The sequence below is a fragment of the Chiloscyllium punctatum genome, chromosome 17 (assembly GCF_047496795.1).
Source record: "Chiloscyllium punctatum isolate Juve2018m chromosome 17, sChiPun1.3, whole genome shotgun sequence".
Taxonomy (NCBI): Eukaryota; Metazoa; Chordata; class Chondrichthyes; order Orectolobiformes; family Hemiscylliidae; genus Chiloscyllium; species Chiloscyllium punctatum.
Window position 1 is genome coordinate 31,747,684 of NC_092755.1, and position 24,896 is coordinate 31,772,579.

At 45.9% G+C, this 24,896-nt stretch overlaps 11 non-coding genes across 11 annotated transcripts; all 11 read right to left on the bottom strand.

The window, feature by feature from the left end:
- Window positions 1-1,465: 1,465 nt before the first annotated feature.
- Window positions 1,466-1,539, bottom strand: trnai-aau (transfer RNA isoleucine (anticodon AAU)). Its single transcript has one exon. It is a non-coding gene; the product is annotated as a tRNA-Ile (tRNA).
- A 2,013-nt stretch (window positions 1,540-3,552) lies between these two features.
- On the bottom strand, window positions 3,553-3,626 carry trnai-aau (transfer RNA isoleucine (anticodon AAU)). Its single transcript has one exon. It is a non-coding gene; the product is annotated as a tRNA-Ile (tRNA).
- A 2,012-nt stretch (window positions 3,627-5,638) lies between these two features.
- On the bottom strand, window positions 5,639-5,712 carry trnai-aau (transfer RNA isoleucine (anticodon AAU)). Its single transcript has one exon. It is a non-coding gene; the product is annotated as a tRNA-Ile (tRNA).
- A 1,871-nt stretch (window positions 5,713-7,583) lies between these two features.
- trnai-aau (transfer RNA isoleucine (anticodon AAU)) lies at window positions 7,584-7,657 on the bottom strand. Its single transcript has one exon. It is a non-coding gene; the product is annotated as a tRNA-Ile (tRNA).
- Window positions 7,658-9,670: 2,013 nt separating this feature from the next.
- Window positions 9,671-9,744, bottom strand: trnai-aau (transfer RNA isoleucine (anticodon AAU)). The gene has a single exon. It is a non-coding gene; the product is annotated as a tRNA-Ile (tRNA).
- A 2,013-nt stretch (window positions 9,745-11,757) lies between these two features.
- On the bottom strand, window positions 11,758-11,831 carry trnai-aau (transfer RNA isoleucine (anticodon AAU)). The gene has a single exon. It is a non-coding gene; the product is annotated as a tRNA-Ile (tRNA).
- A 2,012-nt stretch (window positions 11,832-13,843) lies between these two features.
- Window positions 13,844-13,917, bottom strand: trnai-aau (transfer RNA isoleucine (anticodon AAU)). The gene has a single exon. It is a non-coding gene; the product is annotated as a tRNA-Ile (tRNA).
- Window positions 13,918-17,733: 3,816 nt separating this feature from the next.
- Window positions 17,734-17,807, bottom strand: trnai-aau (transfer RNA isoleucine (anticodon AAU)). Its single transcript has one exon. It is a non-coding gene; the product is annotated as a tRNA-Ile (tRNA).
- A 2,013-nt stretch (window positions 17,808-19,820) lies between these two features.
- trnai-aau (transfer RNA isoleucine (anticodon AAU)) lies at window positions 19,821-19,894 on the bottom strand. Its single transcript has one exon. It is a non-coding gene; the product is annotated as a tRNA-Ile (tRNA).
- Window positions 19,895-21,907: 2,013 nt separating this feature from the next.
- Window positions 21,908-21,981, bottom strand: trnai-aau (transfer RNA isoleucine (anticodon AAU)). Its single transcript has one exon. It is a non-coding gene; the product is annotated as a tRNA-Ile (tRNA).
- Window positions 21,982-23,993: 2,012 nt separating this feature from the next.
- Window positions 23,994-24,067, bottom strand: trnas-acu (transfer RNA serine (anticodon ACU)). Its single transcript has one exon. It is a non-coding gene; the product is annotated as a tRNA-Ser (tRNA).
- Between the last annotated feature and the right edge of the window lie 829 nt (window positions 24,068-24,896).

The window sequence follows — 24,896 nt, forward strand, 5'->3', positions numbered from 1 at the left end:
TCAGTGAGGTTCTTTCTGCTCCCGAACGACGCAGTTGCTTTGGTGTCAGCAACAGCTTAGAAGTCAATTGCACGTTTTGCTCAATGACTCATGTTGCTTATGCAATCTTCGTTTGACAGCAAGTTATCAGGCCTTCCTGCAGAGTTTGTCAGCGACAGGTCAGCTGCTAAAACGATTGCTTCAGACAGCATGCTACACCCTACATTTGAAAATGGAAAAGGTGCAAACGTTTACAGGCTGAACACTCGCTCACGATTTCGCCTGGCGCGTCAGAGGCTGGGAGCTGATCTTACGGAGGTTTTTCAATCATGAGGGGAATGAATCGGGTAAATAGACAAGTTCCTTTCGCTCAGGTGGGGCAGTTCAGAACTAGAGGGTATAAATCTGGTGTGGGAGGGTGAGAATTCGAAAGGCAGTGAGGGGCAACGGCTGCACGCAGAGGGTGGTGCGTTTCTGGAATAAGTTACCAGTCGAGCTGGTGATGGATGGTATAATTCCAATACTGTTAAGGAATCTGGACGTGTACTTGAATAAGAAGGGTTGAGAGAGAAATGGGTCAAGTGCATGCAATCGCGACTGGATGAGTTGAGGATATCTGTTCGGAATGGACGAGTGCGACCGAAGACTGTGTTTTCAGTGCTGTCCACATCTAATGGCTCTATGATAGTGCAGGTGAAATGATAAAAAAGATAAATAAAAAAACGAAGTAAAATTGTCTGAAGTTGTTGAATTCAAACAACTTCAGGTAATTTTATTTCAATTATTTTATTTATCTTTTTTAGTTGTGTTTTTTTGCCACTGTTCTGTACCTCTTATTTCTTGACTGTCTCTCTTTCTCTCGCTCCCCACTCTCTCAATACCTTTTTCCTCTCCTCATTATCACCTTTGCATCTGGAGCCTTGACTCACCTCCTCTCAGCGTGGTAGAAACAGCTCCATAATACTCCCCCTTTGTTTTTATCTTTATCTTTAATCAGTTAGACTCGAAACGTCAGCTCTTTTCTCTCCTTGCAGATGGTGCCAGACCTGCTGAGATTTTCCAGCATTTTCTCTTTTGGTTTCAGATCCCAGCATCCGCAGTAATTTGCTTTTATTAATGGCTCTATGGTATTGCTGGTGATATGATAACTCCAGTGTCGATGCATGAGAGGTGAGCAAGCGAACGAATTGCCTCTGGAAGTCGTGTGACGAGTATTAACAGAGATCCAGGAAAATAACACGAACGAATTGAAGCCTGAACTCTGGTTCTCCTCCGAGACTGTGCCAGGTCTGCCTAATACTGCACAATGTTTTGCATTTGTTGGCGAAAACAACTGAGACTGGTTGTTTTGCTGCCGACACATCCACCCAGTCAGGCGATCAAGTCGTGCGGCTATCCCTGTCAAATGTTTTATTGCCGAAGGTGGCGCTTCCGGCTGGGTGGAGCACGTCGTTTGGAAACACAGCAACCGCACAAGCGCTGCATGTGGTCAGTGTGGGGATCGAACCCACGACCTTGGCGTTATTAGCACCACGCTCTAACCAGCTGAGCGAACCGGCCAACGCTGGCAGCTCAGCGAGAGCAAATGCCTATATTGCCGGTGCCCACAACCACGGCTGCTCTGCATTTTCTGCTTCTCATCGATCGCACGATAGTCTGAAGTATTTCCTTTCGTTGCAAAGCTTTTCAACAAAAAAAAACATTTACTTTTCCGAACGCGCATACTCGAGTTAACCATTTGCTCTGATATCTAAAAATAAGCACAATGTCCGGACGCATGCAATTTCAATCGCAACGCCACCAGCTCAGCTGCAGCTTCTCACGTTGACAAATTTCGTCTGGAGAACCGTACCTTCAACGATCGCTCACTGTTCTTCTGGATACTCACAGACCTTTGGAGTCAGGGTTATGTGCTGCTGATTAACTGCTACGAACCTTATGCCAAATGCATTGGAATTGTAATCTATCAGTGAGGTTCTTTCTGCTCCCGAACGACGCAGTTGCTTTGGTGTCAGCAACAGCTTAGAAGTCAATTGCACGTTTTGCTCAATGACTCATGTTGCTTATGCAATCTTCGTTTGATAGCAAGTTATCAGGCCTTCCTGCAGAGTTTGTCAGCGACAGGTCAGCTGCTAAAACGATTGCTTCAGACAGCATGCTACACCCTACATTTGAAAATGGAAAAGGTGCAAACGTTTACAGGCTGAACACTCGCTCACGATTTCGCCTGGCGCGTCAGAGGCTGGGAGCTGATCTTACGGAGGTTTTTCAATCATGAGGGGAATGAATCGGGTAAATAGACAAGTTCCTTTCGCTCAGGTGGGGCAGTTCAGAACTAGAGGGTATAAATCTGGTGTGGGAGGGTGAGAATTCGAAAGGCAGTGAGGGGCAACGGCTGCACGCAGAGGGTGGTGCGTTTCTGGAATAAGTTACCAGTCGAGCTGGTGATGGATGGTATAATTCCAATACTGTTAAGGAATCTGGACGTGTACTTGAATAGGAAGGGTTGAGAGAGAAATGGGTCAAGTGCATGCAATCGCGACTGGATGAGTTGAGGATATCTGTTCGGAATGGACGAGTGCGACCGAAGACTGTGTTTTCAGTGCTGTCCACATCTAATGGCTCTATGATAGTGCAGGTGAAATGTTAAAAAAGATAAATAAAAAAACGAAGTAAAATTGTCTGAAGTTGTTGAATTCAAACAACTTCAGGTAATTTTATTTCAATTATTTTATTTATCTTTTTTAGTTGTGTTTTTTTTGCCACTGTTCTGTACCTCTTATTTCTTGACTGTCTCTCTTTCTCTCGCTCCCCACTCTCTCAATACCTTTTTCCTCTCCTCTTCCCGCTTTGCTACCCTTCTCCCCTGTTTTCCATTTTGTCTCTGCTTCACCCATCCCTCACTTATTTTGTCACATAGCGCTGGCTTCAGCCTGGGTCATTCACGCCTCTTAATCTCCCTTTAATCTCTCCATGCACTGTCATTATCACCTTTGCATCTGGAGCCTTGACTCACCTCCTCTCAGCGTGGTAGAAACAGCTCCATAATACTCCCCCTTTGTTTTTATCTTTATCTTTAATCAGTTAGACTCGAAACGTCAGCTCTTTTCTCTCCTTGCAGATGGTGCCAGACCTGCTGAGATTTTCCAGCATTTTCTCTTTTGGTTTCAGATCCCAGCATCCGCAGTAATTTGCTTTTATTAATGGCTCTATGGTATTGCTGGTGATATGATAACTCCAGTGTCGATGCATGAGAGGTGAGCAAGCGAACGAATTGCCTCTGGAAGTCGTGTGACGAGTATTAACAGAGATCCAGGAAAATAACACGAACGAATTGAAGCCTGAACTCTGGTTCTCCTCCGAGACTGTGCCAGGTCTGCCTAATACTGCACAATGTTTTGCATTTGTTGGCGAAAACAACTGAGACTGGTTGTTTTGCTGCCGACACATCCACCCAGTCAGGCGATCAAGTCGTGCGGCTATCCCTGTCAAATGTTTTATTGCCGAAGGTGGCGCTTCCGGCTGGGTGGAGCACGTCGTTTGGAAACACAGCAACCGCACAAGCGCTGCATGTGGTCAGTGTGGGGATCGAACCCACGACCTTGGCGTTATTAGCACCACGCTCTAACCAGCTGAGCGAACCGGCCAACGCTGGCAGCTCAGCGAGAGCAAATGCCTATATTGCCGGTGCCCACAACCACGGCTGCTCTGCATTTTCTGCTTCTCATCGATCGCACGATAGTCTGAAGTATTTCCTTTCGTTGCAAAGCTTTTCAACAAAAAAAAACATTTACTTTTCCGAACGCGCATACTCGAGTTAACCATTTGCTCTGATATCTAAAAATAAGCACAATGTCCGGACGCATGCAATTTCAATCGCAACGCCACCAGCTCAGCTGCAGCTTCTCACGTTGACAAATTTCGTCTGGAGAACCGTACCTTCAACGATCGCTCACTGTTCTTCTGGATACTCACAGACCTTTGGAGTCAGGGTTATGTGCTGCTGATTAACTGCTACGAACCTTATGCCAAATGCATTGGAATTGTAATCTATCAGTGAGGTTCTTTCTGCTCCCGAACGACGCAGTTGCTTTGGTGTCAGCAACAGCTTAGAAGTCAATTGCACGTTTTGCTCAATGACTCATGTTGCTTATGCAATCTTCGTTTGACAGCAAGTTATCAGGCCTTCCTGCAGAGTTTGTCAGCGACAGGTCAGCTGCTAAAACGATTGCTTCAGACAGCATGCTACACCCTACATTTGAAAATGGAAAAGGTGCAAACGTTTACAGGCTGAACACTCGCTCACGATTTCGCCTGGCGCGTCAGAGGCTGGGAGCTGATCTTACGGAGGTTTTTCAATCATGAGGGGAATGAATCGGGTAAATAGACAAGTTCCTTTCGCTCAGGTGGGGCAGTTCAGAACTAGAGGGTATAAATCTGGTGTGGGAGGGTGAGAATTCGAAAGGCAGTGAGGGGCAACGGCTGCACGCAGAGGGTGGTGCGTTTCTGGAATAAGTTACCAGTCGAGCTGGTGATGGATGGTATAATTCCAATACTGTTAAGGAATCTGGACGTGTACTTGAATAGGAAGGGTTGAGAGAGAAATGGGTCAAGTGCATGCAATCGCGACTGGATGAGTTGAGGATATCTGTTCGGAATGGACGAGTGCGACCGAAGACTGTGTTTTCAGTGCTGTCCACATCTAATGGCTCTATGATAGTGCAGGTGAAATGTTAAAAAAGATAAATAAAAAAACGAAGTAAAATTGTCTGAAGTTGTTGAATTCAAACAACTTCAGGTAATTTTATTTCAATTATTTTATTTATCTTTTTTAGTTGTGTTTTTTTGCCACTGTTCTGTACCTCTTATTTCTTGACTGTCTCTCTTTCTCTCGCTCCCCACTCTCTCAATACCTTTTTCCTCTCCTCTTCCCGCTTTGCTACCCTTCTCCCCTGTTTTCCATTTTGTCTCTGCTTCACCCATCCCTCACTTATTTTGTCACATAGCGCTGGCTTCAGCCTGGGTCATTCACGCCTCTTAATCTCCCTTTAATCTCTCCATGCACTGTCATTATCACCTTTGCATCTGGAGCCTTGACTCACCTCCTCTCAGCGTGGTAGAAACAGCTCCATAATACTCCCCCTTTGTTTTTATCTTTATCTTTAATCAGTTAGACTCGAAACGTCAGCTCTTTTCTCTCCTTGCAGATGGTGCCAGACCTGCTGAGATTTTCCAGCATTTTCTCTTTTGGTTTCAGATCCCAGCATCCGCAGTAATTTGCTTTTATTAATGGCTCTATGGTATTGCTGGTGATATGATAACTCCAGTGTCGATGCATGAGAGGTGAGCAAGCGAACGAATTGCCTCTGGAAGTCGTGTGACGAGTATTAACAGAGATCCAGGAAAATAACACGAACGAATTGAAGCCTGAACTCTGGTTCTCCTCCGAGACTGTGCCAGGTCTGCCTAATACTGCACAATGTTTTGCATTTGTTGGCGAAAACAACTGAGACTGGTTGTTTTGCTGCCGACACATCCACCCAGTCAGGCGATCAAGTCGTGCGGCTATCCCTGTCAAATGTTTTATTGCCGAAGGTGGCGCTTCCGGCTGGGTGGAGCACGTCGTTTGGAAACACAGCAACCGCACAAGCGCTGCATGTGGTCAGTGTGGGGATCGAACCCACGACCTTGGCGTTATTAGCACCACGCTCTAACCAGCTGAGCGAACCGACCAACGCTGGCAGCTCAGCGAGAGCAAATGCCTATATTGCCGGTGCCCACAACCACGGCTGCTCTGCATTTTCTGCTTCTCATCGATCGCACGATAGTCTGAAGTATTTCCTTTCGTTGCAAAGCTTTTCAACAAAAAAAAACATTTACTTTTCCGAACGCGCATACTCGAGTTAACCATTTGCTCTGATATCTAAAAATAAGCACAATGTCCGGACGCATGCAATTTCAATCGCAACGCCACCAGCTCAGCTGCAGCTTCTCACGTTGACAAATTTCGTCTGGAGAACCGTACCTTCAACGATCGCTCACTGTTCTTCTGGATACTCACAGACCTTTGGAGTCAGGGTTATGTGCTGCTGATTAACTGCTACGAACCTTATGCCAAATGCATTGGAATTGTAATCTATCAGTGAGGTTCTTTCTGCTCCCGAACGACGCAGTTGCTTTGGTGTCAGCAACAGCTTAGAAGTCAATTGCACGTTTTGCTCAATGACTCATGTTGCTTATGCAATCTTCGTTTGACAGCAAGTTATCAGGCCTTCCTGCAGAGTTTGTCAGCGACAGGTCAGCTGCTAAAACGATTGCTTCAGACAGCATGCTACACCCTACATTTGAAAATGGAAAAGGTGCAAACGTTTACAGGCTGAACACTCGCTCACGATTTCGCCTGGCGCGTCAGAGGCTGGGAGCTGATCTTACGGAGGTTTTTCAATCATGAGGGGAATGAATCGGGTAAATAGACAAGTTCCTTTCGCTCAGGTGGGGCAGTTCAGAACTAGAGGGTATAAATCTGGTGTGGGAGGGTGAGAATTCGAAAGGCAGTGAGGGGCAACGGCTGCACGCAGAGGGTGGTGCGTTTCTGGAATAAGTTACCAGTCGAGCTGGTGATGGATGGTATAATTCCAATACTGTTAAGGAATCTGGACGTGTACTTGAATAAGAAGGGTTGAGAGAGAAATGGGTCAAGTGCATGCAATCGCGACTGGATGAGTTGAGGATATCTGTTCGGAATGGACGAGTGCGACCGAAGACTGTGTTTTCAGTGCTGTCCACATCTAATGGCTCTATGATAGTGCAGGTGAAATGATAAAAAAGATAAATAAAAAAACGAAGTAAAATTGTCTGAAGTTGTTGAATTCAAACAACTTCAGGTAATTTTATTTCAATTATTTTATTTATCTTTTTTAGTTGTGTTTTTTTGCCACTGTTCTGTACCTCTTATTTCTTGACTGTCTCTCTTTCTCTCGCTCCCCACTCTCTCAATACCTTTTTCCTCTCCTCATTATCACCTTTGCATCTGGAGCCTTGACTCACCTCCTCTCAGCGTGGTAGAAACAGCTCCATAATACTCCCCCTTTGTTTTTATCTTTATCTTTAATCAGTTAGACTCGAAACGTCAGCTCTTTTCTCTCCTTGCAGATGGTGCCAGACCTGCTGAGATTTTCCAGCATTTTCTCTTTTGGTTTCAGATCCCAGCATCCGCAGTAATTTGCTTTTATTAATGGCTCTATGGTATTGCTGGTGATATGATAACTCCAGTGTCGATGCATGAGAGGTGAGCAAGCGAACGAATTGCCTCTGGAAGTCGTGTGACGAGTATTAACAGAGATCCAGGAAAATAACACGAACGAATTGAAGCCTGAACTCTGGTTCTCCTCCGAGACTGTGCCAGGTCTGCCTAATACTGCACAATGTTTTGCATTTGTTGGCGAAAACAACTGAGACTGGTTGTTTTGCTGCCGACACATCCACCCAGTCAGGCGATCAAGTCGTGCGGCTATCCCTGTCAAATGTTTTATTGCCGAAGGTGGCGCTTCCGGCTGGGTGGAGCACGTCGTTTGGAAACACAGCAACCGCACAAGCGCTGCATGTGGTCAGTGTGGGGATCGAACCCACGACCTTGGCGTTATTAGCACCACGCTCTAACCAGCTGAGCGAACCGGCCAACGCTGGCAGCTCAGCGAGAGCAAATGCCTATATTGCCGGTGCCCACAACCACGGCTGCTCTGCATTTTCTGCTTCTCATCGATCGCACGATAGTCTGAAGTATTTCCTTTCGTTGCAAAGCTTTTCAACAAAAAAAAACATTTACTTTTCCGAACGCGCATACTCGAGTTAACCATTTGCTCTGATATCTAAAAATAAGCACAATGTCCGGACGCATGCAATTTCAATCGCAACGCCACCAGCTCAGCTGCAGCTTCTCACGTTGACAAATTTCGTCTGGAGAACCGTACCTTCAACGATCGCTCACTGTTCTTCTGGATACTCACAGACCTTTGGAGTCAGGGTTATGTGCTGCTGATTAACTGCTACGAACCTTATGCCAAATGCATTGGAATTGTAATCTATCAGTGAGGTTCTTTCTGCTCCCGAACGACGCAGTTGCTTTGGTGTCAGCAACAGCTTAGAAGTCAATTGCACGTTTTGCTCAATGACTCATGTTGCTTATGCAATCTTCGTTTGACAGCAAGTTATCAGGCCTTCCTGCAGAGTTTGTCAGCGACAGGTCAGCTGCTAAAACGATTGCTTCAGACAGCATGCTACACCCTACATTTGAAAATGGAAAAGGTGCAAACGTTTACAGGCTGAACACTCGCTCACGATTTCGCCTGGCGCGTCAGAGGCTGGGAGCTGATCTTACGGAGGTTTTTCAATCATGAGGGGAATGAATCGGGTAAATAGACAAGTTCCTTTCGCTCAGGTGGGGCAGTTCAGAACTAGAGGGTATAAATCTGGTGTGGGAGGGTGAGAATTCGAAAGGCAGTGAGGGGCAACGGCTGCACGCAGAGGGTGGTGCGTTTCTGGAATAAGTTACCAGTCGAGCTGGTGATGGATGGTATAATTCCAATACTGTTAAGGAATCTGGACGTGTACTTGAATAGGAAGGGTTGAGAGAGAAATGGGTCAAGTGCATGCAATCGCGACTGGATGAGTTGAGGATATCTGTTCGGAATGGACGAGTGCGACCGAAGACTGTGTTTTCAGTGCTGTCCACATCTAATGGCTCTATGATAGTGCAGGTGAAATGTTAAAAAAGATAAATAAAAAAACGAAGTAAAATTGTCTGAAGTTGTTGAATTCAAACAACTTCAGGTAATTTTATTTCAATTATTTTATTTATCTTTTTTAGTTGTGTTTTTTTTGCCACTGTTCTGTACCTCTTATTTCTTGACTGTCTCTCTTTCTCTCGCTCCCCACTCTCTCAATACCTTTTTCCTCTCCTCTTCCCGCTTTGCTACCCTTCTCCCCTGTTTTCCATTTTGTCTCTGCTTCACCCATCCCTCACTTATTTTGTCACATAGCGCTGGCTTCAGCCTGGGTCATTCACGCCTCTTAATCTCCCTTTAATCTCTCCATGCACTGTCATTATCACCTTTGCATCTGGAGCCTTGACTCACCTCCTCTCAGCGTGGTAGAAACAGCTCCATAATACTCCCCCTTTGTTTTTATCTTTATCTTTAATCAGTTAGACTCGAAACGTCAGCTCTTTTCTCTCCTTGCAGATGGTGCCAGACCTGCTGAGATTTTCCAGCATTTTCTCTTTTGGTTTCAGATCCCAGCATCCGCAGTAATTTGCTTTTATTAATGGCTCTATGGTATTGCTGGTGATATGATAACTCCAGTGTCGATGCATGAGAGGTGAGCAAGCGAACGAATTGCCTCTGGAAGTCGTGTGACGAGTATTAACAGAGATCCAGGAAAATAACACGAACGAATTGAAGCCTGAACTCTGGTTCTCCTCCGAGACTGTGCCAGGTCTGCCTAATACTGCACAATGTTTTGCATTTGTTGGCGAAAACAACTGAGACTGGTTGTTTTGCTGCCGACACATCCACCCAGTCAGGCGATCAAGTCGTGCGGCTATCCCTGTCAAATGTTTTATTGCCGAAGGTGGCGCTTCCGGCTGGGTGGAGCACGTCGTTTGGAAACACAGCAACCGCACAAGCGCTGCATGTGGTCAGTGTGGGGATCGAACCCACGACCTTGGCGTTATTAGCACCACGCTCTAACCAGCTGAGCTAACCGGCCAACGCTGGCAGCTCAGCGAGAGCAAATGCCTATATTGCCGGTGCCCACAACCACGGCTGCTCTGCATTTTCTGCTTCTCATCGATCGCACGATAGTCTGAAGTATTTCCTTTCGTTGCAAAGCTTTTCAACAAAAAAAAACATTTACTTTTCCGAACGCGCATACTCGAGTTAACCATTTGCTCTGATATCTAAAAATAAGCACAATGTCCGGACGCATGCAATTTCAATCGCAACGCCACCAGCTCAGCTGCAGCTTCTCACGTTGACAAATTTCGTCTGGAGAACCGTACCTTCAACGATCGCTCACTGTTCTTCTGGATACTCACAGACCTTTGGAGTCAGGGTTATGTGCTGCTGATTAACTGCTACGAACCTTATGCCAAATGCATTGGAATTGTAATCTATCAGTGAGGTTCTTTCTGCTCCCGAACGACGCAGTTGCTTTGGTGTCAGCAACAGCTTAGAAGTCAATTGCACGTTTTGCTCAATGACTCATGTTGCTTATGCAATCTTCGTTTGACAGCAAGTTATCAGGCCTTCCTGCAGAGTTTGTCAGCGACAGGTCAGCTGCTAAAACGATTGCTTCAGACAGCATGCTACACCCTACATTTGAAAATGGAAAAGGTGCAAACGTTTACAGGCTGAACACTCGCTCACGATTTCGCCTGGCGCGTCAGAGGCTGGGAGCTGATCTTACGGAGGTTTTTCAATCATGAGGGGAATGAATCGGGTAAATAGACAAGTTCCTTTCGCTCAGGTGGGGCAGTTCAGAACTAGAGGGTATAAATCTGGTGTGGGAGGGTGAGAATTCGAAAGGCAGTGAGGGGCAACGGCTGCACGCAGAGGGTGGTGCGTTTCTGGAATAAGTTACCAGTCGAGCTGGTGATGGATGGTATAATTCCAATACTGTTAAGGAATCTGGACGTGTACTTGAATAGGAAGGGTTGAGAGAGAAATGGGTCAAGTGCATGCAATCGCGACTGGATGAGTTGAGGATATCTGTTCGGAATGGACGAGTGCGACCGAAGACTGTGTTTTCAGTGCTGTCCACATCTAATGGCTCTATGATAGTGCAGGTGAAATGTTAAAAAAGATAAATAAAAAAACGAAGTAAAATTGTCTCAAGTTGTTGAATTCAAACAACTTCAGGTAATTTTATTTCAATTATTTTATTTATCTTTTTTAGTTGTGTTTTTTTTGCCACTGTTCTGTACCTCTTATTTCTTGACTGTCTCTCTTTCTCTCGCTCCCCACTCTCTCAATACCTTTTTCCTCTCCTCTTCCCGCTTTGCTACCCTTCTCCCCTGTTTTCCATTTTGTCTCTGCTTCACCCATCCCTCACTTATTTTGTCACATAGCGCTGGCTTCAGCCTGGGTCATTCACGCCTCTTAATCTCCCTTTAATCTCTCCATGCACTGTCATTATCACCTTTGCATCTGGAGCCTTGACTCACCTCCTCTCAGCGTGGTAGAAACAGCTCCATAATACTCCCCCTTTGTTTTTATCTTTATCTTTAATCAGTTAGACTCGAAACGTCAGCTCTTTTCTCTCCTTGCAGATGGTGCCAGACCTGCTGAGATTTTCCAGCATTTTCTCTTTTGGTTTCAGATCCCAGCATCCGCAGTAATTTGCTTTTATTAATGGCTCTATGGTATTGCTGGTGATATGATAACTCCAGTGTCGATGCATGAGAGGTGAGCAAGCGAACGAATTGCCTCTGGAAGTCGTGTGACGAGTATTAACAGAGATCCAGGAAAATAACACGAACGAATTGAAGCCTGAACTCTGGTTCTCCTCCGAGACTGTGCCAGGTCTGCCTAATACTGCACAATGTTTTGCATTTGTTGGCGAAAACAACTGAGACTGGTTGTTTTGCTGCCGACACATCCACCCAGTCAGGCGATCAAGTCGTGCGGCTATCCCTGTCAAATGTTTTATTGCCGAAGGTGGCGCTTCCGGCTGGGTGGAGCACGTCGTTTGGAAACACAGCAACCGCACAAGCGCTGCATGTGGTCAGTGTGGGGATCGAACCCACGACCTTGGCGTTATTAGCACCACGCTCTAACCAGCTGAGCGAACCGGCCAACGCTGGCAGCTCAGCGAGAGCAAATGCCTATATTGCCGGTGCCCACAACCACGGCTGCTCTGCATTTTCTGCTTCTCATCGATCGCACGATAGTCTGAAGTATTTCCTTTCGTTGCAAAGCTTTTCAACAAAAAAAAACATTTACTTTTCCGAACGCGCATACTCGAGTTAACCATTTGCTCTGATATCTAAAAATAAGCACAATGTCCGGACGCATGCAATTTCAATCGCAACGCCACCAGCTCAGCTGCAGCTTCTCACGTTGACAAATTTCGTCTGGAGAACCGTACCTTCAACGATCGCTCACTGTTCTTCTGGATACTCACAGACCTTTGGAGTCAGGGTTATGTGCTGCTGATTAACTGCTACGAACCTTATGCCAAATGCATTGGAATTGTAATCTATCAGTGAGGTTCTTTCTGCTCCCGAACGACGCAGTTGCTTTGGTGTCAGCAACAGCTTAGAAGTCAATTGCACGTTTTGCTCAATGACTCATGTTGCTTATGCAATCTTCGTTTGACAGCAAGTTATCAGGCCTTCCTGCAGAGTTTGTCAGCGACAGGTCAGCTGCTAAAACGATTGCTTCAGACAGCATGCTACACCCTACATTTGAAAATGGAAAAGGTGCAAACGTTTACAGGCTGAACACTCGCTCACGATTTCGCCTGGCGCGTCAGAGGCTGGGAGCTGATCTTACGGAGGTTTTTCAATCATGAGGGGAATGAATCGGGTAAATAGACAAGTTCCTTTCGCTCAGGTGGGGCAGTTCAGAACTAGAGGGTATAAATCTGGTGTGGGAGGGTGAGAATTCGAAAGGCAGTGAGGGGCAACGGCTGCACGCAGAGGGTGGTGCGTTTCTGGAATAAGTTACCAGTCGAGCTGGTGATGGATGGTATAATTCCAATACTGTTAAGGAATCTGGACGTGTACTTGAATAGGAAGGGTTGAGAGAGAAATGGGTCAAGTGCATGCAATCGCGACTGGATGAGTTGAGGATATCTGTTCGGAATGGACGAGTGCGACCGAAGACTGTGTTTTCAGTGCTGTCCACATCTAATGGCTCTATGATAGTGCAGGTGAAATGTTAAAAAAGATAAATAAAAAAACGAAGTAAAATTGTCTGAAGTTGTTGAATTCAAACAACTTCAGGTAATTTTATTTCAATTATTTTATTTATCTTTTTTAGTTGTGTTTTTTTGCCACTGTTCTGTACCTCTTATTTCTTGACTGTCTCTCTTTCTCTCGCTCCCCACTCTCTCAATACCTTTTTCCTCTCCTCTTCCCGCTTTGCTACCCTTCTCCCCTGTTTTCCATTTTGTCTCTGCTTCACCCATCCCTCACTTATTTTGTCACATAGCGCTGGCTTCAGCCTGGGTCATTCACGCCTCTTAATCTCCCTTTAATCTCTCCATGCACTGTCATTATCACCTTTGCATCTGGAGCCTTGACTCACCTCCTCTCAGCGTGGTAGAAACAGCTCCATAATACTCCCCCTTTGTTTTTATCTTTATCTTTAATCAGTTAGACTCGAAACGTCAGCTCTTTTCTCTCCTTGCAGATGGTGCCAGACCTGCTGAGATTTTCCAGCATTTTCTCTTTTGGTTTCAGATCCCAGCATCCGCAGTAATTTGCTTTTATTAATGGCTCTATGGTATTGCTGGTGATATGATAACTCCAGTGTCGATGCATGAGAGGTGAGCAAGCGAACGAATTGCCTCTGGAAGTCGTGTGACGAGTATTAACAGAGATCCAGGAAAATAACACGAACGAATTGAAGCCTGAACTCTGGTTCTCCTCCGAGACTGTGCCAGGTCTGCCTAATACTGCACAATGTTTTGCATTTGTTGGCGAAAACAACTGAGACTGGTTGTTTTGCTGCCGACACATCCACCCAGTCAGGCGATCAAGTCGTGCGGCTATCCCTGTCAAATGTTTTATTGCCGAAGGTGGCGCTTCCGGCTGGGTGGAGCACGTCGTTTGGAAACACAGCAACCGCACAAGCGCTGCATGTGGTCAGTGTGGGGATCGAACCCACGACCTTGGCGTTATTAGCACCACGCTCTAACCAGCTGAGCGAACCGACCAACGCTGGCAGCTCAGCGAGAGCAAATGACTATATTGCCGGTGCCCACAACCACGGCTGCTCTGCATTTTCTGCTTCTCATCGATCGCACGATAGTCTGAAGTATTTCCTTTCGTTGCAAAGCTTTTCAACAAAAAAAAACATTTACTTTTCCGAACGCGCATACTCGAGTTAACCATTTGCTCTGATATCTAAAAATAAGCACAATGTCCGGACGCATGCAATTTCAATCGCAACGCCACCAGCTCAGCTGCAGCTTCTCACGTTGACAAATTTCGTCTGGAGAACCGTACCTTCAACGATCGCTCACTGTTCTTCTGGATACTCACAGACCTTTGGAGTCAGGGTTATGTGCTGCTGATTAACTGCTACGAACCTTATGCCAAATGCATTGGAATTGTAATCTATCAGTGAGGTTCTTTCTGCTCCCGAACGACGCAGTTGCTTTGGTGTCAGCAACAGCTTAGAAGTCAATTGCACGTTTTGCTCAATGACTCATGTTGCTTATGCAATCTTCGTTTGACAGCAAGTTATCAGGCCTTCCTGCAGAGTTTGTCAGCGACAGGTCAGCTGCTAAAACGATTGCTTCAGACAGCATGCTACACCCTACATTTGAAAATGGAAAAGGTGCAAACGTTTACAGGCTGAACACTCGCTCACGATTTCGCCTGGCGCGTCAGAGGCTGGGAGCTGATCTTACGGAGGTTTTTCAATCATGAGGGGAATGAATCGGGTAAATAGACAAGTTCCTTTCGCTCAGGTGGGGCAGTTCAGAACTAGAGGGTATAAATCTGGTGTGGGAGGGTGAGAATTCGAAAGGCAGTGAGGGGCAACGGCTGCACGCAGAGGGTGGTGCGTTTCTGGAATAAGTTACCAGTCGAGCTGGTGATGGATGGTATAATTCCAATACTGTTAAGGAATCTGGACGTGTACTTGAATAAGAAGGGTTGAGAGAGAAATGGGTCAAGTGCATGCAATCGCGACTGGATGAGTTGAGGATATCTGTTCGGAATGGACGAGTGCGACCGAAGACTGTGTTTTCAGTGCTGTCCACATCTAATGGCTCTATGATAGTGCAGGTGAAATGATAAAAAAGATAAATAAAAAAACGAAGTAAAATTGTCTGAAGTTGTTGAATTCAAACAACTTCAGGTAATTTTATTTCAATTATTTTATTTATCTTTTTTAGTTGTGTTTTTTTGCCACTGTTCTGTACCTCTTATTTCTTGACTGTCTCTCTTTCTCTCGCTCCCCACTCTCTCAATACCTTTTTCCTCTCCTCATTATCACCTTTGCATCTGGAGCCTTGACTCACCTCCTCTCAGCGTGGTAGAAACAGCTCCATAATACTCCCCCTTTGTTTTTATCTTTATCTTTAATCAGTTAGACTCGAAACGTCAGCTCTTTTCTCTCCTTGCAGATGGTGCCAGACCTGCTGAGATTTTCCAGCATTTTCTCTTTTGGTTTCAGATCCCAGCATCCGCAGTAATTTGCTTTTATTAATGGCTCTATGGTATTGCTGGTGATATGATAACTCCAGTGTCGATGCATGAGAGGTGAGCAAGCGAACGAATTGCCTCTGGAAGTCGTGTGACGAGTATTAACAGAGATCCAGGAAAATAACACGAACGAATTGAAGCCTGAACTCTGGTTCTCCTCCGAGACTGTGCCAGGTCTGCCTAATACTGCACAATGTTTTGCATTTGTTGGCGAAAACAACTGAGACTGGTTGTTTTGCTGCCGACACATCCACCCAGTCAGGCGATCAAGTCGTGCGTCTATCCCTGTCAAATGTTTTATTGCCGAAGGTGGCGCTTCCGGCTGGGTGGAGCACGTCGTTTGGAAACACAGCAACCGCACAAGCGCTGCATGTGGTCAGTGTGGGGATCGAACCCACGACCTTGGCGTTATTAGCACCACGCTCTAACCAGCTGAGCGAAGCGGCCAACGCTGGCAGCTCAGCGAGAGCAAATGCCTATATTGCCGGTGCCCACAACCACGGCTGCTCTGCATTTTCTGCTTCTCATCGATCGCACGATAGTCTGAAGTATTTCCTTTCGTTGCAAAGCTTTTCAACAAAAAAAAACATTTACTTTTCCGAACGCGCATACTCGAGTTAACCATTTGCTCTGATATCTAAAAATAAGCACAGTGTCCGGACGCATGCAATTTCTATCGCAACGCCACCAGCTCAGCTGCAGCTTCTCACGTTGACAAATTTCGTCTGGAGAACCGTACCTTCAACGATCGCTCACTGTTCTTCTGGATACTCACAGACCTTTGGAGTCAGGGTTATGTGCTGCTGATTAACTGCTACGAACCTTATGCCAAATGCATTGGAATTGTAATCTATCAGTGAGGTTCTTTCTGCTCCCGAACGACGCAGTTGCTTTGGTGTCAGCAACAGCTTAGAAGTCAATTGCACGTTTTGCTCAATGACTCATGTTGCTTATGCAATCTTCGTTTGACAGCAAGTTATCAGGCCTTCCTGCAGAGTTTGTCAGCGACAGGTCAGCTGCTAAAACGATTGCTTCAGACAGCATGCTACACCCTACATTTGAAAATGGAAAAGGTGCAAACGTTTACAGGCTGAACACTCGCTCACGATTTCGCCTGGCGCGTCAGAGGCTGGGAGCTGATCTTACGGAGGTTTTTCAATCATGAGGGGAATGAATCGGGTAAATAGACAAGTTCCTTTCGCTCAGGTGGGGCAGTTCAGAACTAGAGGGTATAAATCTGGTGTGGGAGGGTGAGAATTCGAAAGGCAGTGAGGGGCAACGGCTGCACGCAGAGGGTGGTGCGTTTCTGGAATAAGTTACCAGTCGAGCTGGTGATGGATGGTATAATTCCAATACTGTTAAGGAATCTGGACGTGTACTTGAATAAGAAGGGTTGAGAGAGAAATGGGTCAAGTGCATGCAATCGCGACTGGATGAGTTGAGGATATCTGTTCGGAATGGACGAGTGCGACCGAAGACTGTGTTTTCAGTGCTGTCCACATCTAATGGCTCTATGATAGTGCAGGTGAAATGATAAAAAAGATAAATAAAAAAACGAAGTAAAATTGTCTGAAGTTGTTGAATTCAAACAACTTCAGGTAATTTTATTTCAATTATTTTATTTATCTTTTTTAGTTGTGTTTTTTTGCCACTGTTCTGTACCTCTTATTTCTTGACTGTCTCTCTTTCTCTCGCTCCCCACTCTCTCAATACCTTTTTCCTCTCCTCATTATCACCTTTGCATCTGGAGCCTTGACTCACCTCCTCTCAGCGTGGTAGAAACAGCTCCATAATACTCCCCCTTTGTTTTTATCTTTATCTTTAATCAGTTAGACTCGAAACGTCAGCTCTTTTCTCTCCTTGCAGATGGTGCCAGACCTGCTGAGATTTTCCAGCATTTTCTCTTTTGGTTTCAGATCCCAGCATCCGCAGTAATTTGCTTTTATTAATGGCTCTATGGTATTGCTGGTGATATGATAACTCCAGTGTCGATGCATGAGAGGTGAGCAAGCGAACGAATTGCCTCTGGAAGTCGTGTGACGAGTATTAACAGAGATCCAGGAAAATAACACGAACGAATTGAAGCCTGAACTCTGGTTCTCCTCCGAGACTGTGCCAGGTCTGCCTAATACTGCACAATGTTTTGCATTTGTTGGCGAAAACAACTGAGACTGGTTGTTTTGCTGCCGACACATCCACCCAGTCAGGCGATCAAGTCGTGCGGCTATCCCTGTCAAATGTTTTATTGCCGAAGGTGGCGCTTCCGGCTGGGTGGAGCACGTCGTTTGGAAACACAGCAACCGCACAAGCGCTGCATGTGGTCAGTGTGGGGATCGAACCCACGACCTTGGCGTTATTAGCACCACGCTCTAACCAGCTGAGCGAACCGGCCAACGCTGGCAGCTCAGCGAGAGCAAATGCCTATATTGCCGGTGCCCACAACCACGGCTGCTCTGCATTTTCTGCTTCTCATCGATCGCACGATAGTCTGAAGTATTTCCTTTCGTTGCAAAGCTTTTCAACAAAAAAAAACATTTACTTTTCCGAACGCGCATACTCGAGTTAACCATTTGCTCTGATATCTAAAAATAAGCACAATGTCCGGACGCATGCAATTTCAATCGCAACGCCACCAGCTCAGCTGCAGCTTCTCACGTTGACAAATTTCGTCTGGAGAACCGTACCTTCAACGATCGCTCACTGTTCTTCTGGATACTCACAGACCTTTGGAGTCAGGGTTATGTGCTGCTGATTAACTGCTACGAACCTTATGCCAAATGCATTGGAATTGTAATCTATCAGTGAGGTTCTTTCTGCTCCCGAACGACGCAGTTGCTTTGGTGTCAGCAACAGCTTAGAAGTCAATTGCACGTTTTGCTCAATGACTCATGTTGCTTATGCAATCTTCGTTTGACAGCAAGTTATCAGGCCTTCCTGCAGAGTTTGTCAGCGACAGGTCAGCTGCTAAAACGATTGCTTCAGACAGCATGCTACACCCTACATTTGAAAATGGAAAAGGTGCAAACGTTTACAGGCTGAACACTCGCTCACGATTTCGCCTGGCGCGTCAGAGGCTGGGAGCTGATCTTACGGAGGTTTTTCAATCATGAGGGGAATGAATCGGGTAAATAGACAAGTTCCTTTCGCTCAGGTGGGGCAGTTCAGAACTAGAGGGTATAAATCTGGTGTGGGAGGGTGAGAATTCGAAAGGCAGTGAGGGGCAACGGCTGCACGCAGAGGGTGGTGCGTTTCTGGAATAAGTTACCAGTCGAGCTGGTGATGGATGGTATAATTCCAATACTGTTAAGGAATCTGGACGTGTACTTGAATAGGAAGGGTTGAGAGAGAAATGGGTCAAGTGCATGCAATCGCGACTGGATGAGTTGAGGATATCTGTTCGGAATGGACGAGTGCGACCGAAGACTGTGTTTTCAGTGCTGTCCACATCTAATGGCTCTATGATAGTGCAGGTGAAATGTTAAAAAAGATAAATAAAAAAACGAAGTAAAATTGTCTCAAGTTGTTGAATTCAAACAACTTCAGGTAATTTTATTTCAATTATTTTATTTATCTTTTTTAGTTGTGTTTTTTTTGCCACTGTTCTGTACCTCTTATTTCTTGACTGTCTCTCTTTCTCTCGCTCCCCACTCTCTCAATACCTTTTTCCTCTCCTCTTCCCGCTTTGCTACCCTTCTCCCCTGTTTTCCATTTTGTCTCTGCTTCACCCATCCCTCACTTATTTTGTCACATAGCGCTGGCTTCAGCCTGGGTCATTCACGCCTCTTAATCTCCCTTTAATCTCTCCATGCACTGTCATTATCACCTTTGCATCTGGAGCCTTGACTCACCTCCTCTCAGCGTGGTAGAAACAGCTCCATAATACTCCCCCTTTGTTTTTATCTTTATCTTTAATCAGTTAGACTCGAAACGTCAGCTCTTTTCTCTCCTTGCAGATGGTGCCAGACCTGCTGAGATTTTCCAGCATTTTCTCTTTTGGTTTCAGATCCCAGCATCCGCAGTAATTTGCTTTTATTAATGGCTCTATGGTATTGCTGGTGATATGATAACTCCAGTGTCGATGCATGAGAGGTGAGCAAGCGAACGAATTGCCTCTGGAAGTCGTGTGACGAGTATTAACAGAGATCCAGGAAAATAACACGAACGAATTGAAGCCTGAACTCTGGTTCTCCTCCGAGACTGTGCCAGGTCTGCCTAATACTGCACAATGTTTTGCATTTGTTGGCGAAAACAACAGAGACTGGTTGTTTTGCTGCCGACACATCCACCCAGTCAGGCGATCAAGTCGTGCGGCTATCCCTGTCAAATGTTTTATTGCCGAAGGTGGCGCTTCCGGCTGGGTGGAGCACGTCGTTTGGAAACACAGCAACCGCACAAGCGCTGCATGTGGTCAGTGTGGGGATCGAACCCACGACCTTGGCGTTATTAGCACCACGCTCTAACCAGCTGAGCTAACCGGCCAACGCTGGCAGCTCAGCGAGAGCAAATGCCTATATTGCCGGTGCCCACAACCACGGCTGCTCTGCATTTTCTGCTTCTCATCGATCGCACGATAGTCTGAAGTATTTCCTTTCGTTGCAAAGCTTTTCAACAAAAAAAAACATTTACTTTTCCGAACGCGCATACTCGAGTTAACCATTTGCTCTGATATCTAAAAATAAGCACAATGTCCGGACGCATGCAATTTCAATCGCAACGCCACCAGCTCAGCTGCAGCTTCTCACGTTGACAAATTTCGTCTGGAGAACCGTACCTTCAACGATCGCTCACTGTTCTTCTGGATACTCACAGACCTTTGGAGTCAGGGTTATGTGCTGCTGATTAACTGCTACGAACCTTATGCCAAATGCATTGGAATTGTAATCTATCAGTGAGGTTCTTTCTGCTCCCGAACGACGCAGTTGCTTTGGTGTCAGCAACAGCTTAGAAGTCAATTGCACGTTTTGCTCAATGACTCATGTTGCTTATGCAATCTTCGTTTGACAGCAAGTTATCAGGCCTTCCTGCAGAGTTTGTCAGCGACAGGTCAGCTGCTAAAACGATTGCTTCAGACAGCATGCTACACCCTACATTTGAAAATGGAAAAGGTGCAAACGTTTACAGGCTGAACACTCGCTCACGATTTCGCCTGGCGCGTCAGAGGCTGGGAGCTGATCTTACGGAGGTTTTTCAATCATGAGGGGAATGAATCGGGTAAATAGACAAGTTCCTTTCGCTCAGGTGGGGCAGTTCAGAACTAGAGGGTATAAATCTGGTGTGGGAGGGTGAGAATTCGAAAGGCAGTGAGGGGCAACGGCTGCACGCAGAGGGTGGTGCGTTTCTGGAATAAGTTACCAGTCGAGCTGGTGATGGATGGTATAATTCCAATACTGTTAAGGAATCTGGACGTGTACTTGAATAGGAAGGGTTGAGAGAGAAATGGGTCAAGTGCATGCAATCGCGACTGGATGAGTTGAGGATATCTGTTCGGAATGGACGAGTGCGACCGAAGACTGTGTTTTCAGTGCTGTCCACATCTAATGGCTCTATGATAGTGCAGGTGAAATGTTAAAAAAGATAAATAAAAAAACGAAGTAAAATTGTCTGAAGTTGTTGAATTCAAACAACTTCAGGTAATTTTATTTCAATTATTTTATTTATCTTTTTTAGTTGTGTTTTTTTTGCCACTGTTCTGTACCTCTTATTTCTTGACTGTCTCTCTTTCTCTCGCTCCCCACTCTCTCAATACCTTTTTCCTCTCCTCTTCCCGCTTTGCTACCCTTCTCCCCTGTTTTCCATTTTGTCTCTGCTTCACCCATCCCTCACTTATTTTGTCACATAGCGCTGGCTTCAGCCTGGGTCATTCACGCCTCTTAATCTCCCTTTAATCTCTCCATGCACTGTCATTATCACCTTTGCATCTGGAGCCTTGACTCACCTCCTCTCAGCGTGGTAGAAACAGCTCCATAATACTCCCCCTTTGTTTTTATCTTTATCTTTAATCAGTTAGACTCGAAACGTCAGCTCTTTTCTCTCCTTGCAGATGGTGCCAGACCTGCTGAGATTTTCCAGCATTTTCTCTTTTGGTTTCAGATCCCAGCATCCGCAGTAATTTGCTTTTATTAATGGCTCTATGGTATTGCTGGTGATATGATAACTCCAGTGTCGATGCATGAGAGGTGAGCAAGCGAACGAATTGCCTCTGGAAGTCGTGTGACGAGTATTAACAGAGATCCAGGAAAATAACACGAACGAATTGAAGCCTGAACTCTGGTTCTCCTCCGAGACTGTGCCAGGTCTGCCTAATACTGCACAATGTTTTGCATTTGTTGGCGAAAACAACTGAGACTGGTTGTTTTGCTGCCGACACATCCACCCAGTCAGGCGATCAAGTCGTGCGGCTATCCCTGTCAAATGTTTTATTGCCGAAGGTGGCGCTTCCGGCTGGGTGGAGCACGTCGTTTGGAAACACAGCAACCGCACAAGCGCTGCATGTGGTCAGTGTGGGGATCGAACCCACGACCTTGGCGTTATTAGCACCACGCTCTAACCAGCTGAGCGAACCGACCAACGCTGGCAGCTCAGCGAGAGCAAATGCCTATATTGCCGGTGCCCACAACCACGGCTGCTCTGCATTTTCTGCTTCTCATCGATCGCACGATAGTCTGAAGTATTTCCTTTCGTTGCAAAGCTTTTCAACAAAAAAAAACATTTACTTTTCCGAACGCGCATACTCGAGTTAACCATTTGCTCTGATATCTAAAAATAAGCACAATGTCCGGACGCATGCAATTTCAATCGCAACGCCACCAGCTCAGCTGCAGCTTCTCACGTTGACAAATTTCGTCTGGAGAACCGTACCTTCAACGATCGCTCACTGTTCTTCTGGATACTCACAGACCTTTGGAGTCAGGGTTATGTGCTGCTGATTAACTGCTACGAACCTTATGCCAAATGCATTGGAATTGTAATCTATCAGTGAGGTTCTTTCTGCTCCCGAACGACGCAGTTGCTTTGGTGTCAGCAACAGCTTAGAAGTCAATTGCACGTTTTGCTCAATGACTCATGTTGCTTATGCAATCTTCGTTTGACAGCAAGTTATCAGGCCTTCCTGCAGAGTTTGTCAGCGACAGGTCAGCTGCTAAAACGATTGCTTCAGACAGCATGCTACACCCTACATTTGAAAATGGAAAAGGTGCAAACGTTTACAGGCTGAACACTCGCTCACGATTTCGCCTGGCGCGTCAGAGGCTGGGAGCTGATCTTACGGAGGTTTTTCAATCATGAGGGGAATGAATCGGGTAAATAGACAAGTTCCTTTCGCTCAGGTGGGGCAGTTCAGAACTAGAGGGTATAAATCTGGTGTGGGAGGGTGAGAATTCGAAAGGCAGTGAGGGGAAACGGCTGCACGCAGAGGGTGGTGCGTTTCTGGAATAAGTTACCAGTCGAGCTGGTGATGGATGGTATAATTCCAATACTGTTAAGGAATCTGGACGTGTACTTGAATAAGAAGGGTTGAGAGAGAAATGGGTCAAGTGCATGCAATCGCGACTGGATGAGTTGAGGATATCTGTTCGGAATGGACGAGTGCGACCGAAGACTGTGTTTTCAGTGCTGTCCACATCTAATGGCTCTATGATAGTGCAGGTGAAATGATAAAAAAGATAAATAAAAAAACGAAGTAAAATTGTCTGAAGTTGTTGAATTCAAACAACTTCAGGTAATTTTATTTCAATTATTTTATTTATCTTTTTTAGTTGTGTTTTTTTTGCCACTGTTCTGTACCTCTTATTTCTTGACTGTCTCTCTTTCTCTCGCTCCCCACTCTCTCAATACCTTTTTCCTCTCCTCTTCCCGCTTTGCTACCCTTCTCCCCTGTTTTCCATTTTGTCTCTGCTTCACCCATCCCTCACTTATTTTGTCACATAGCGCTGGCTTCAGCCTGGGTCATTCACGCCTCTTAATCTCCCTTTAATCTCTCCATGCACTGTCATTATCACCTTTGCATCTGGAGCCTTGACTCACCTCCTCTCAGCGTGGTAGAAACAGCTCCATAATACTCCCCCTTTGTTTTTATCTTTATCTTTAATCAGTTAGACTCGAAACGTTAGCTCTTTTCTCTCCTTGCAGATGGTGCCAGACCTGCTGAGATTTTCCAGCATTTTCTCTTTTGGTTTCAGATCCCAGCATCCGCAGTAATTTGCTTTTATTAATGGCTCTATGGTATTGCTGGTGATATGATAACTCCAGTGTCGATGCATGAGAGGTGAGCAAGCGAACGAATTGCCTCTGGAAGTCGTGTGACGAGTATTAACAGAGATCCAGGAAAATAACACGAACGAATTGAAGCCTGAACTCTGGTTCTCCTCCGAGACTGTGCCAGGTCTGCCTAATACTGCACAATGTTTTGCATTTGTTGGCGAAAACAACTGAGACTGGTTGTTTTGCTGCCGACACATCCACCCAGTCAGGCGATCAAGTCGTGCGTCTATCCCTGTCAAATGTTTTATTGCGAAGGCGGCGCTTCCGGATTGGTGGAGCACGTCGTTCGGAAACACAGCAACCGCACAAGCGCTGCATGTGGTCAGTGTGGGGATCGAACCCACGACCTTGGCATTAGTAGCACCACGCTCTAACCAGCTGAGCTAACCGACCAACGCTGGCAGCTCAGCGAGAGCAAATGCCTATATTGCCGGTGCCCACAACCACGGCTGCTCTGCATTTTCTGCTTCTCATCGATCGCACGATAGTCTGAAGTATTTCCTTTCGTTGCAAAGCTTTTCAACAAAAAAAAACATTTACTTTTCCGAACGCGCATACTCGAGTTAACCATTTGCTCTGATATCTAAAAATAAGCACAATGTCCGGACGCATGCAATTTCAATCGCAACGCCACCAGCTCAGCTGCAGCTTCTCACGTTGACAAATTTCGTCTGGAGAACCGTACCTTCAACGATCGCTCACTGTTCTTCTGGATACTCACAGACCTTTGGAGTCAGGGTTATGTGCTGCTGATTAACTGCTACGAACCTTATGCCAAATGCATTGGAATTGTAATCTATCAGTGAGGTTCTTTCTGCTCCCGAACGACGCAGTTGCTTTGGTGTCAGCAACAGCTTAGAAGTCAATTGCACGTTTTGCTCAATGACTCATGTTGCTTATGCAATCTTCGTTTGACAGCAAGTTATCAGGCCTTCCTGCAGAGTTTGTCAGCGACAGGTCAGCTGCTAAAACGATTGCTTCAGACAGCATGCTACACCCTACATTTGAAAATGGAAAAGGTGCAAACGTTTACAGGCTGAACACTCGCTCACGATTTCGCCTGGCGCGTCAGAGGCTGGGAGCTGATCTTACGGAGGTTTTTCAATCATGAGGGGAATGAATCGGGTAAATAGACAAGTTCCTTTCGCTCAGGTGGGGCAGTTCAGAACTAGAGGGTATAAATCTGGTGTGGGAGGGTGAGAATTCGAAAGGCAGTGAGGGG